The sequence below is a fragment of the Mastomys coucha genome, chromosome X (genome assembly GCF_008632895.1).
Source record: "Mastomys coucha isolate ucsf_1 chromosome X, UCSF_Mcou_1, whole genome shotgun sequence".
NCBI lineage: Eukaryota > Metazoa > Chordata > Mammalia > Rodentia > Muridae > Mastomys > Mastomys coucha.
In genome coordinates, this window is record NC_045030.1 from 155496621 (window position 1) to 155506642 (window position 10022).

General features: G+C 38.7%; 1 protein-coding gene and 1 non-coding gene across 5 annotated transcripts in view; one reads left to right on the plus strand and one right to left on the minus strand.

Moving 5' to 3' along the window:
• Nhs (NHS actin remodeling regulator) overlaps positions 1–10022 on the minus strand; it is a 332793-nt gene that overhangs the window by 275679 nt on the left and 47092 nt on the right. The gene's annotated exons all lie outside the window — the stretch shown is intronic.
• On the plus strand, positions 9450–9556 carry LOC116095845. The gene has a single exon (XR_004120737.1). It is a non-coding gene; the product is annotated as a U6 spliceosomal RNA (small nuclear RNA).

Below are 10022 nucleotides of genomic sequence, written 5' to 3' on the forward strand. Positions count from 1 at the left end.
GTGGTCTCCACTCCCCATCTCATGCCTGACTTAGAGTAGATGCTCAATACAAAACTATTTGGTACATTCAGTGCTAGGTGCTTCCTGGGTACATACTGATAGTAGTTAGGAAAGCAAGCATTTTCCAAATGGCAGCAAAATACCCTACTCTTCTTTGTGGCAACTGAGTGGGAAAGTTTCCAATTCGCTTTTTATGTGGCAGAGATGAACTAGTTTTTCACTAAACCATTTGCTTTTCCTTTGTGCATGTAAATAGACCACATTCCCCAGCTTCTTTATGACTCTGAGCAGGCTTATGAACTAAGGTTGGACAGTGTTGAATGGAGTTAGAAAGCAATGAATACCATTTCCCATCCTGGCCCACAAAGTCTTGCCTTCACATTCCCCTACACTCAACTTTTACAACTAGCTAGATTCAAGGACTCCAAGGCCTGGAGGGAGGGTAGAGCAACAAGGTGGAGGGAGTTTGGAGCCTTAAGTGAACATTCACAGTAGAGAATCCATGTCTCATTTTGCCAGCCTATCTTGGACAGCCATGCAAATGATAAATATTCATTGACTTAATGTCTAGGGGTGTGATAGTACTTAACTTAGCCATAGGAATATATGTCTTATAAATTATACCAACTTACTAAAACTTCAGAGTACATGTAACCCATACATTCAAAAATCAAATGATCTTTACTCACTTAGACATACTCTATAGTTTTGATTTGAGGCATGTGGCTTTTCTCCCAGACCATGCATGAATGGCTGCAATATCATTCACCTCTCCAATTCCCACCTCACCCAAATATTACCTAATTGTAGAAAAAATACATGGATCTTCTTGGGTACTAGTCAACCGGCATCTCTTTTTAACCTGACACCTTTCTTTTGAACATCCAGAAATGAGCCCAACCTTTACTGTGGACTAATCTTGTTCTCATATTTTGGGCCACTACCCAAATGACTCTTCATTCACCTTGACCAGCCATGCTCAACAAAAGGTAGGTTCCAGCTCCCCACCAGACTGTCATAGCATTTCCACCCATTAGCCACACTAGTGACTGAAACAGTGAGTACATTTCTGACTGCCTTCCAAGCCCAGAACCCAATTGAAATAACCTATGACTTTCTAGACAATACCAAGAGAGAGAGTGTGTTTTTATTTTTATTTCTTGTTTAACAAAGCATTAACTATACTTGAAGGAATACTAAACAGAATGAAGCCTGTGTATTTTCAGAAATTACTGAACTCCTGTAAAACTTTAACACCAACCTGTTCTTTGAACTGTACTCATATTCTTATTTAATACTAGACTCTAGCTCCCACTGTTGCCTACCTCCTCGACTTTTACCTTTACCACTCCCTTTGGAAGAAAAAGAAAGAAAGCAACATGGCATGCATATGCCTCTGTGCTTATATCTGGTTAAAAATATAACAGTAATTTAATGGTTTAAGACCATAGTTTCCAAAGGGGATTAATTATTTACCAAATATTGATTGCCCTCCATGCAAGGTTTCACAGGAAACACAAGACAATCAGTCCAGGTTCTACTCTCCAAGGGCTAACCATCTGGATAAGAGAATTGTGTTTAAAGCACAATTAGTTCCAATGACGTTTAAATGTGGGAAATGCCATAAAGGAAGTAAGAGGCCAAGTGATCTAAAAGCAAAGAGGAACAGTGGATTGCTGGGAAAATGTACTCCTCTGCTTACTCATTCAACAAACATTTATTGAGCATCCATTGTAGACAAAATTATGTTTAGTGCTGTGCACACAGTAGTGATCAAAACATATAGACTCAACTTCACAGAGGATTTGGTATCTGAATTGGGCCAATAGCCATGATAGAATAGTAATAATAAAAACAGCAAGGCACTGACAAAGAGCCTGTGTAGTTTATTACATCTGCCTTAAATTATTTACGGTGCCCTCCCAACAACCACACACAGCAAGAATACTATTCTTATTCCCATTTTACAGATGAGAAAGCCAGAATTATACACTAGGTAGGATATCTCCCTGGCCCTCATCTTTATCTATAATACCCTAAAGTGAGAAATGAGCTTTAATTACAGAGAAAAGGAATTCCAAGCCCAGGTTTTGCCATGATGTTACAGATAGCCTCCTAGAAGGCTTAGGGAGCAAAATGAAAATGCTGAAAGCAAACTCGGAGCAGCCTAAGTTTGCTTGTGATATAAGTCAGGGCAGACACACTACATGGCAAGTGCATGGGAAGCCATCAAAGGGCTATTTATCAGTGCCACTGTACCTCAAGAGTGTTTGGTCATTTTTGTAGTTAAGAGCCATGAAAAGAAGAGGTTCCATGTGGAAAGTAGAGGTTTTTGTTTCTTTGTTTTATTCATTCAGGTTTTTTTTGTTTGTTTTTGTTTTCAGCCTGATCAACTCAGGGTTCTATTTTAAAGGCAATTTCCTCTCAGTGTACCATTCCTCTCTGTGACATTACACACACACACACACACACACACACACACACACACACACACACACCTCCCTCTGATTATTCCTGGGACAGATAAATTGTTGAATTCTATAAAACATCTTACTAAATTGTTGAGTTTTGGAGGAAAAAAACCCAGCTCTCCAATGACGGCCAGACATCATGCTAATAACAGACTATAAAATGAAGGACCCAATTAAAACGAGCTGGCAACCACAAGGCTATAACTTGGGCCATTGTTTGGGGGAAAGAAAACCTATAAGAGAGTTCCAGATGAGCCAGCTGCTAACTGAGCTGAACAGCTGGTTTGTGTTCCCCACAGATATAGGGCTGATAGACTCCCAAGCTTCCTAGGAGGTCATGTTTCATAGTAATCCCCTAAGAGAGGGCAAACAATTAAAAATTCTGGTTGTGCCAGATCCACAAGGGCCACTAGTCTGTGAAACAAGGCCACAAGGAGCTACAGATAAACTTATTGCACCTAAAAAAAAAATGACACCGACAAAGCCGGGTATTGCTGAGATCTACCAACACCCCCATTGGAATGTATTCTTCCTGCTCTTTCTACTTTCAAGTCTCAGAAGACAATAGCAAACCAGAGGTATATAGCCCCCAAATCTGCATACAAATATTTATGGCACTGTTATTTAAAATAACCAAAAGAAGGGAAGGGGCAGCTCAACTGTCTGGTGAATGAAATAGATCCCATTCCTCTAGTAAAATATTAGTCTACTATTCTCATGATGGATTCATACATGGTACAACATAAATGAACCTTTCAAATAACAGTAAGGGAAATAACTCAGGTACACACACACACACACAAAATTGCACATTGTGACCTCAAATTAGATAAATAGAATATATCAGTGGTTGCTATGCTAGAGCCTTTGGAGAAATGAAAAAATAAGGGATGACTACCAATGAGCATGAGAGTTCTTTTGGGATGGGGATAATGAAAATTTTTTAAGTCAATTACAGATGGTTGCATACCTCTGTTGAATATATTAAAAGCCACTGAATTGCATACTTTAAGTGGGTGATCTATGTCTCAATAGAGCTGTCATATTTCAGTGGTTAAGAGGTAAACCCTTAATTCAATAAATGTTTCACACTCAGTAAACAAATGGAAGAGAAGTAAAAGGAAAATACACACACACACACACACACACATATATATATACATATATATAAAATATATCTAGCCATGAGAAAAAAATATATATAATATATCTAATCATGAGAAAGTATTAGGCATATTCAAAAGAAAGAGAATTCTATTAAAGAGACTCGACCCCTTCAAAATTGCGAGTGATATAAAGGGTAATGTCAGTGTCATGAAAGGACTCTGGATTATTCCTGTGACTTTATTGGAAGTTTGAAATGATAGCAAAATTTAAAATTAGCAAATTTAGCTAAGCATAATGACTTATGCCTGTCATACTAGCACTGGAGAGGCTAAGGCAGAATGAGCATAATGAATTCAAGGACAGCCTAAACTGCACAAGAAGAGCAAAGTCCTCTGGGTACTCAATGGTATCTAAACCCCCATCCTCATAACCTTGAATCCTTCAGTCAAGCTAAGCAAATTAGGGAAGGGGGAATGAGAAGACAAGAGTAATGTAGGCCAAGCTGCAGGGAGAGGAAGGGAGAGAGGAACTGGCACAAAGGTCCCTCTGACAACAATGGTTGAGTTCTCCAATGGTATCTAAAGAACATTCTCACATCAAACACTCAAAAGAGCACCTCAGGCAGGAAATGGGAGAGGCTACTATATAATTACTAGGGTAGTAGTAACTCAGCAAAAGCCTAACCTCAGGGTCAGTGTCAACAATTCAGCTAGGGCCACAGTGCAGAGAGGATAACAGAATTGCTCTGTACCTTTTCCTGACATATTTGGAGCTTTTTCCCCAGTACAGGATGACCATGGTGTTCCAAGAGTTCTGATTTCTCTTCCAGAAAGCCTTTGCTTATTTCTCTCCTCTGCATCAGAATACATGCTGAATTAGCAATTAAAAAAAGTTCATGTGACTTGAACAAAAAGAAAGAGAGAGGGAGGGGAAATAAGGGAGGGAAGGAGGGAGATTGAAGACTGGCTTCAAAACCAGTAAACTTCCCCTTATCCAGCCTTTCTGAAAGTCTTGCTAGAGTTTGTTTTGATTCTTGGCAAAGATCTCCACGTGCCTTGGAGTTCCTCGTAGTAGAAATACTTGATGTTATTGTTGACCCAATCAAAAGGATTTAAACATTAAAGCACACTACAGGTTTACAATGGTTTGATATGCAAGTTGTACACACAGGCATACACACACACACACACACACACACACACATACCCCAATACATACAAGCAGACATTTTAGCAGAATTATTTTCCATAGCAACTTTCTCTCTAAGGGGATGATGATCAACTGATAACTTTGGGAGTTTCCTGCTACACTTGAAATTCTCTATAGCATTCTACAAATGTGGGAAATTGGGAATAGTATCTATTGCCCTGTGTTTACAATGGTCACCTCTATATACCCAGTGTCTTGTTTAGGACCTGATGTGTTGTAGGGGTTAAATAAATAATTGGTAAATTCAATTAAAGTTAGAATTAAAGAATAGATAAGAAGTTTTGGTTATAATGAATTATAGGGTTAAAGCATTTTTCTACAAAACACACCACACACACACACACACACACACACACACACACACACATACAAAGGCAGAAGGGAGATAAAAAAAGACATAAACCCAGGAAGTACCCAAATGGCATTAACTATTCTCTAATTAAGCATCCTTTAACTGTGGCTTGTCTATCACTGGGGTCCCCAAACAGCACTGTGTAGACATATAGGTCACTTTGGGATATTACATTTCTAGATCTACTGCTTCCATGTTCAGATGAGCTGCTGGCTTCGGGCTCTGCTTCTTTGTACCCACCCACTCCATCCACAAAACTCCCTTCAACTATCCTTACTCTTACCAATGTGGTCTTTTCTAATGAGCAAAAATCTCTTGGATCTCCCCCAAAAAGGGATCATTTGAGGCAGCATCAGTTCCAAGCACCTCAACAGTAAAACAAAGAACATTTCAATATGAAATATTCAAGTCTATTGTGTTATATTTTGTTCAGGTAACAAATTCATAGCACAGCTTCCAGCTACTTACCAGTTTTAGACTAAGAATGCAGAAAGGAGACATTAACACATTCACTTGAATCAACATAGAAAGTTGGCTCCTCATACTGACTTAAAAAACAAGTCTGTTGTTTGATGACTTGACAATAAGAAATGGCTCCTTCACTTAGGTCACTTGCCTCTCCTTAGTAATTGTTTCATAAATTTAAAGGGTTTAATGGAGATAGACTCAAAGCACATATATACGATATACATTAGTGCTCCTTGGGCTGTAATGTACATATAAATCACCTGAGGACTTATTAAAATACTGACTCTGATTGATTTAGTATGGACTGAGAGGGAGCCAAGATTCTTCAATTTTAACAAGCTCCCAGAGTGATGCTAGTGATGCTGCTGGTCCATACATCATACTTAAACTAAGGACAATACACAGTGTGCTGGATAATATATGCCTATAATGAATTAAGCTTGTGGCTTAAAAATTCACATATCAAGAAGCTAAAGAGATGGATCAGCAGTTAAGAGCACTTGCTACTCTGCCATAGGACTGGGGTTCAATTTCTAGCACCCACAAACATGGTGGCTCACAACCATACAACTCCAATCCCAGAGAATCTGTCTTCTTCTAGCCTCTGTGAGCACCAGACATGCACATGGTACACATACATACAAGCAGCCAAAACACTGCCACACATAAAATTAAATAAAATAAAAATTTTAAAAATCTTTAAAATGCAGATATTAAATGAAAAGTATATAATCAAGTATTGAGATTAAAAATATTTTATGAATATTCCAAGAAAAAAATGGTAGAGCTGATTGACAGTCTAAAGCCAAGAGGTTTTTCAGCCCATGTCTGCTGTCCACATAAGATAGAAAGAAATATATATTTTCACTTTGAATCTGAATTCCAGAATAAATGACTTATTTTCTAGCCATTCACATAGCTTGTGCTTTTGATGGTAGACTTAATAGCCCCAACCTTATAGCTGCAGCCACTGAACGCACACAGCCCAGATGGCTGGCAGGGGTGGGTAACCAACCCTGCAAACAGTCAGTAAAATACTTAGGTTTCTGATTCAAGAGTTAAATGGCCTCATAAATGCAACCATAATAACAATTTGCATGATTTTCCACATGTGAATGTACATTTTTGGAAGGGGGCTGTACCGTGGACCCATATTTCTGCAGGTGCTAAAATATGGGCCTATGTATCTTGGCAAGACTCTAAGCACTATCTGAAATTTGTTCACCTCTATAATCAGTCCCACTCCCTATCAGCATCCCCTTCTCTTTCGGGTACCTCATGAAGGTGGATTTAATTCCTTCTGTATTCCACAAAGTCTACACTCAATCCTCAGTACAAATTACACTATCCATCTTTTACAGAAATTTAAAGAGAAAACATTGTTTAGACATGTTTCACCAAATCACTGAAACTAGCAAAAAATATCCATTTGGGTTAGTTTCTGCTTCAGACAGATGAAAAAATATACAAAGCAATGTTAGTGGGATAGCTAAGCAGAACATGCCATGCAATCTGGGATTCAGAATATAAAACAGATTCATCTCAGAGCTGCAGTTCCTTTAAGACCAAGAGGTAGTTTCTTTCTGATCAAGAGATAAGTCACTAAGTCAATAATGCTGGCTTCTCAGCCCATTACTATGATAGGCCGCTTGTAAAACATGTATACTCAGGCAGCCTTCCTTGGAGAACAACCCTGATGTATACTGATTGTTGCCTTTTAAGTGTGTTGGCACCTCCAGATGAAAGGAACTAATTAATTATGCTTGCCACTTGGAGATGCCCCACTCATCTATGCTGGAGGTACAAGCCCAGAGACAGGAAGAATTACTAAGAAGAGCCCAGGATCTAGTAAGGAAATTGAGAGAGATGAGTTGGTCACTGTAACGGATGTGCTTGGACACTTTGAAGGGTCCCAAGTTTTTGAAATGCATGATATTTCCCTGCAGCTAAGCACTCATCAAATTGCAGAAATGTCAGCGCTAGAAGGAAACTTAGCAATTACCTAATGATCCAAATTACTTTTATTATAGTGAAGAGGAAGCTGAGTGCTGGAGAGGTAAAATGACCTGTCATATAGCTGAGCAGCAAAGAAAGAAGTACCATCACCCTGCCAGCCAGTCTACCTCATGACTTCAGTAGATGAGATAACAGAAAGCAGTCTGCCTACGAACTGCACAGGCTCACCTTGCAAGCAATGCAAAAGGGCTTTCTTTCCTTTAAGCTAAACAGCTTCCCTCAGTGAGTATAGGGGTGTTAGGAGAGAATTTTCTGTGCAAACCAGTAGATGTTTAACAACTGGATCAGCCCAAATGTAGCATTTCCCCATTTCCATGGTGTAAATACTGTCATGGCAGATTTCTAACTTACTAGCTGATGTCACTGAACTTGTGTTGAGATGAGTTAATATACAGACAGTTCTTGTGAGCTGATTCTTAGCTTTGGAATACCTCCAAAATTTCTGAGAAGTTCAAATCTCTTGGATTGGAGGATGAAATAGCTCCCCCCCCCACACACACACACAGTCATAAAACCATCCACATTTGTAAGGAAAATCCTGGCTGCGCACATCTTCATGCACTGAATCATAAAATGCTCCCAGTTAGTGTGTCCGTAAGAACCAAGTTTATAAGCAATCTTTTGGTCTAATGTACATCTTTTACCTAGAACTCTGAACAGAGTCCTTCCTAATTGATCACAGGAATATTGAGAGGTAGAATCTTGCCTTCTATTGGTGCCAGAGACAACCAAACATTTCTTTCCCAGCAGCAATGCACTCCATTTGGGAGCTAAAACAAGCTCCCAAACTGGGAGCCACAACTCACTAGGAAAGGTTCTTAACTTGGTCTTTCTTTTACTAAACATTGATTGGATAATGGAGAGAAAATTTGGCATATAAACAAAGATGGCTGATGACAACTGGGGGTCTGGAGCAATTCTTCTACATCGTTCTGACAGCTAACAAATGGAGCTAGCTCTTGGGGAACATGTTTAAAGAACAGCTGGAATATGTAACAGACATTTCTCTGTGATTTTGACAGGTTGAGCTCCATCCTGGTTGAGCTCCACTCACTGGACATCGATCAGAATGAACTCTGCCATTCCTTGGACAGTTGCCAAGAGGCCTTTGGAGAGAAAGGAATCCAGAGAACTATGTTTCAGAAACTGAGAGGAATGGATGCTAGACAGATCATAAGCAGACCCAATGTAAAGAGGAAAACCTCCAAATACTAGCCTCTCAGCTTTCTCTCTGGTTTCCTGACCCTCTGATAAGCTCCACAAAATGGTACAACCACGATGCTTTCCAGAAGATCACTTGGAGAAAGATCCTACCATACTACCTGTTCAGATTTATTCTCACCTCAACCACACATATACACTTGACAAAATTCAACAGAGATACCTTTCTATAAGATTAGATGAGACACTTTGCTTTACATAAGTATGCTCTTTAGGATTTATGAAAAAAGAAAATGTTATGTGACTTAATTTTCCAAAATATGGTTTGGCACATGTATTTCAGGAATCCATCTATTTTCTAGGGCAAGATTTTGAAAATCAATCACCAGAGAAAGTTCTTTAAAAAGCCAGACGAGGAAAACAATTATATCTTGTTTTCTCTCATACATGGAATTTGGACTTAACTGTACATATATATGTCACATGAAAGTGTAAGAAAGACTATCTAAGGAAGGGAAGGAAGCCATTGAGAGGGGAAAAGGAGGGATGGGAAAGAATAGTGGGGAGTCAAAAATGAACAAAATAATAGAACAATACATAATAGACTGAAATGCCATAATAAAACTAGTTTTCATACTAAAATTTTAATTAAACAATTTAGACAAGTGCTCACTTCAGTAGCACATATACTAAAATTGGAATAATACAGAGAAGATTAGCATGACCCCAACACAAGGATGATATGCAGATTCATGAAGCATTCCATATTTTAAAAAAAAATTAGACAAGAGAATTAAAAAGAATTTCAAAAATTATAAACTGACCAACAAAATATTGAGCATTCCTGATAGCATTAGTTTTTTTTTTCATTCAAGGTCAAGGAGGTTATTGCAAACAACATGCCTTTAAAGGATTCTAAGAAAATTAAAAGGTTAAAAAATGCTAGTGGGTCAAGAGTAGTAAACATGCTTCCCAACCCAGCCCTGCATCCAGCCCCTTACTCAGAGCTCCAGTCTAGTACACACTGTTAGGGCCACAAAGGATGAACTGAATGTCTCAGGAGGGGGGAAGTGTGTTGAAAAAGACATAGACTAGCATAGCTAGCATGCTTCCCTTGCAAGTGAGAGGGCAGGAGTTCAATTCCCAGAACCCACATTTTTATTTTTTTATTTTATTTTTTTTAGATATTTTCTTTATTTACATGTAAATTTCTCCATTCTCAGTTTCCCCTCCAAAAA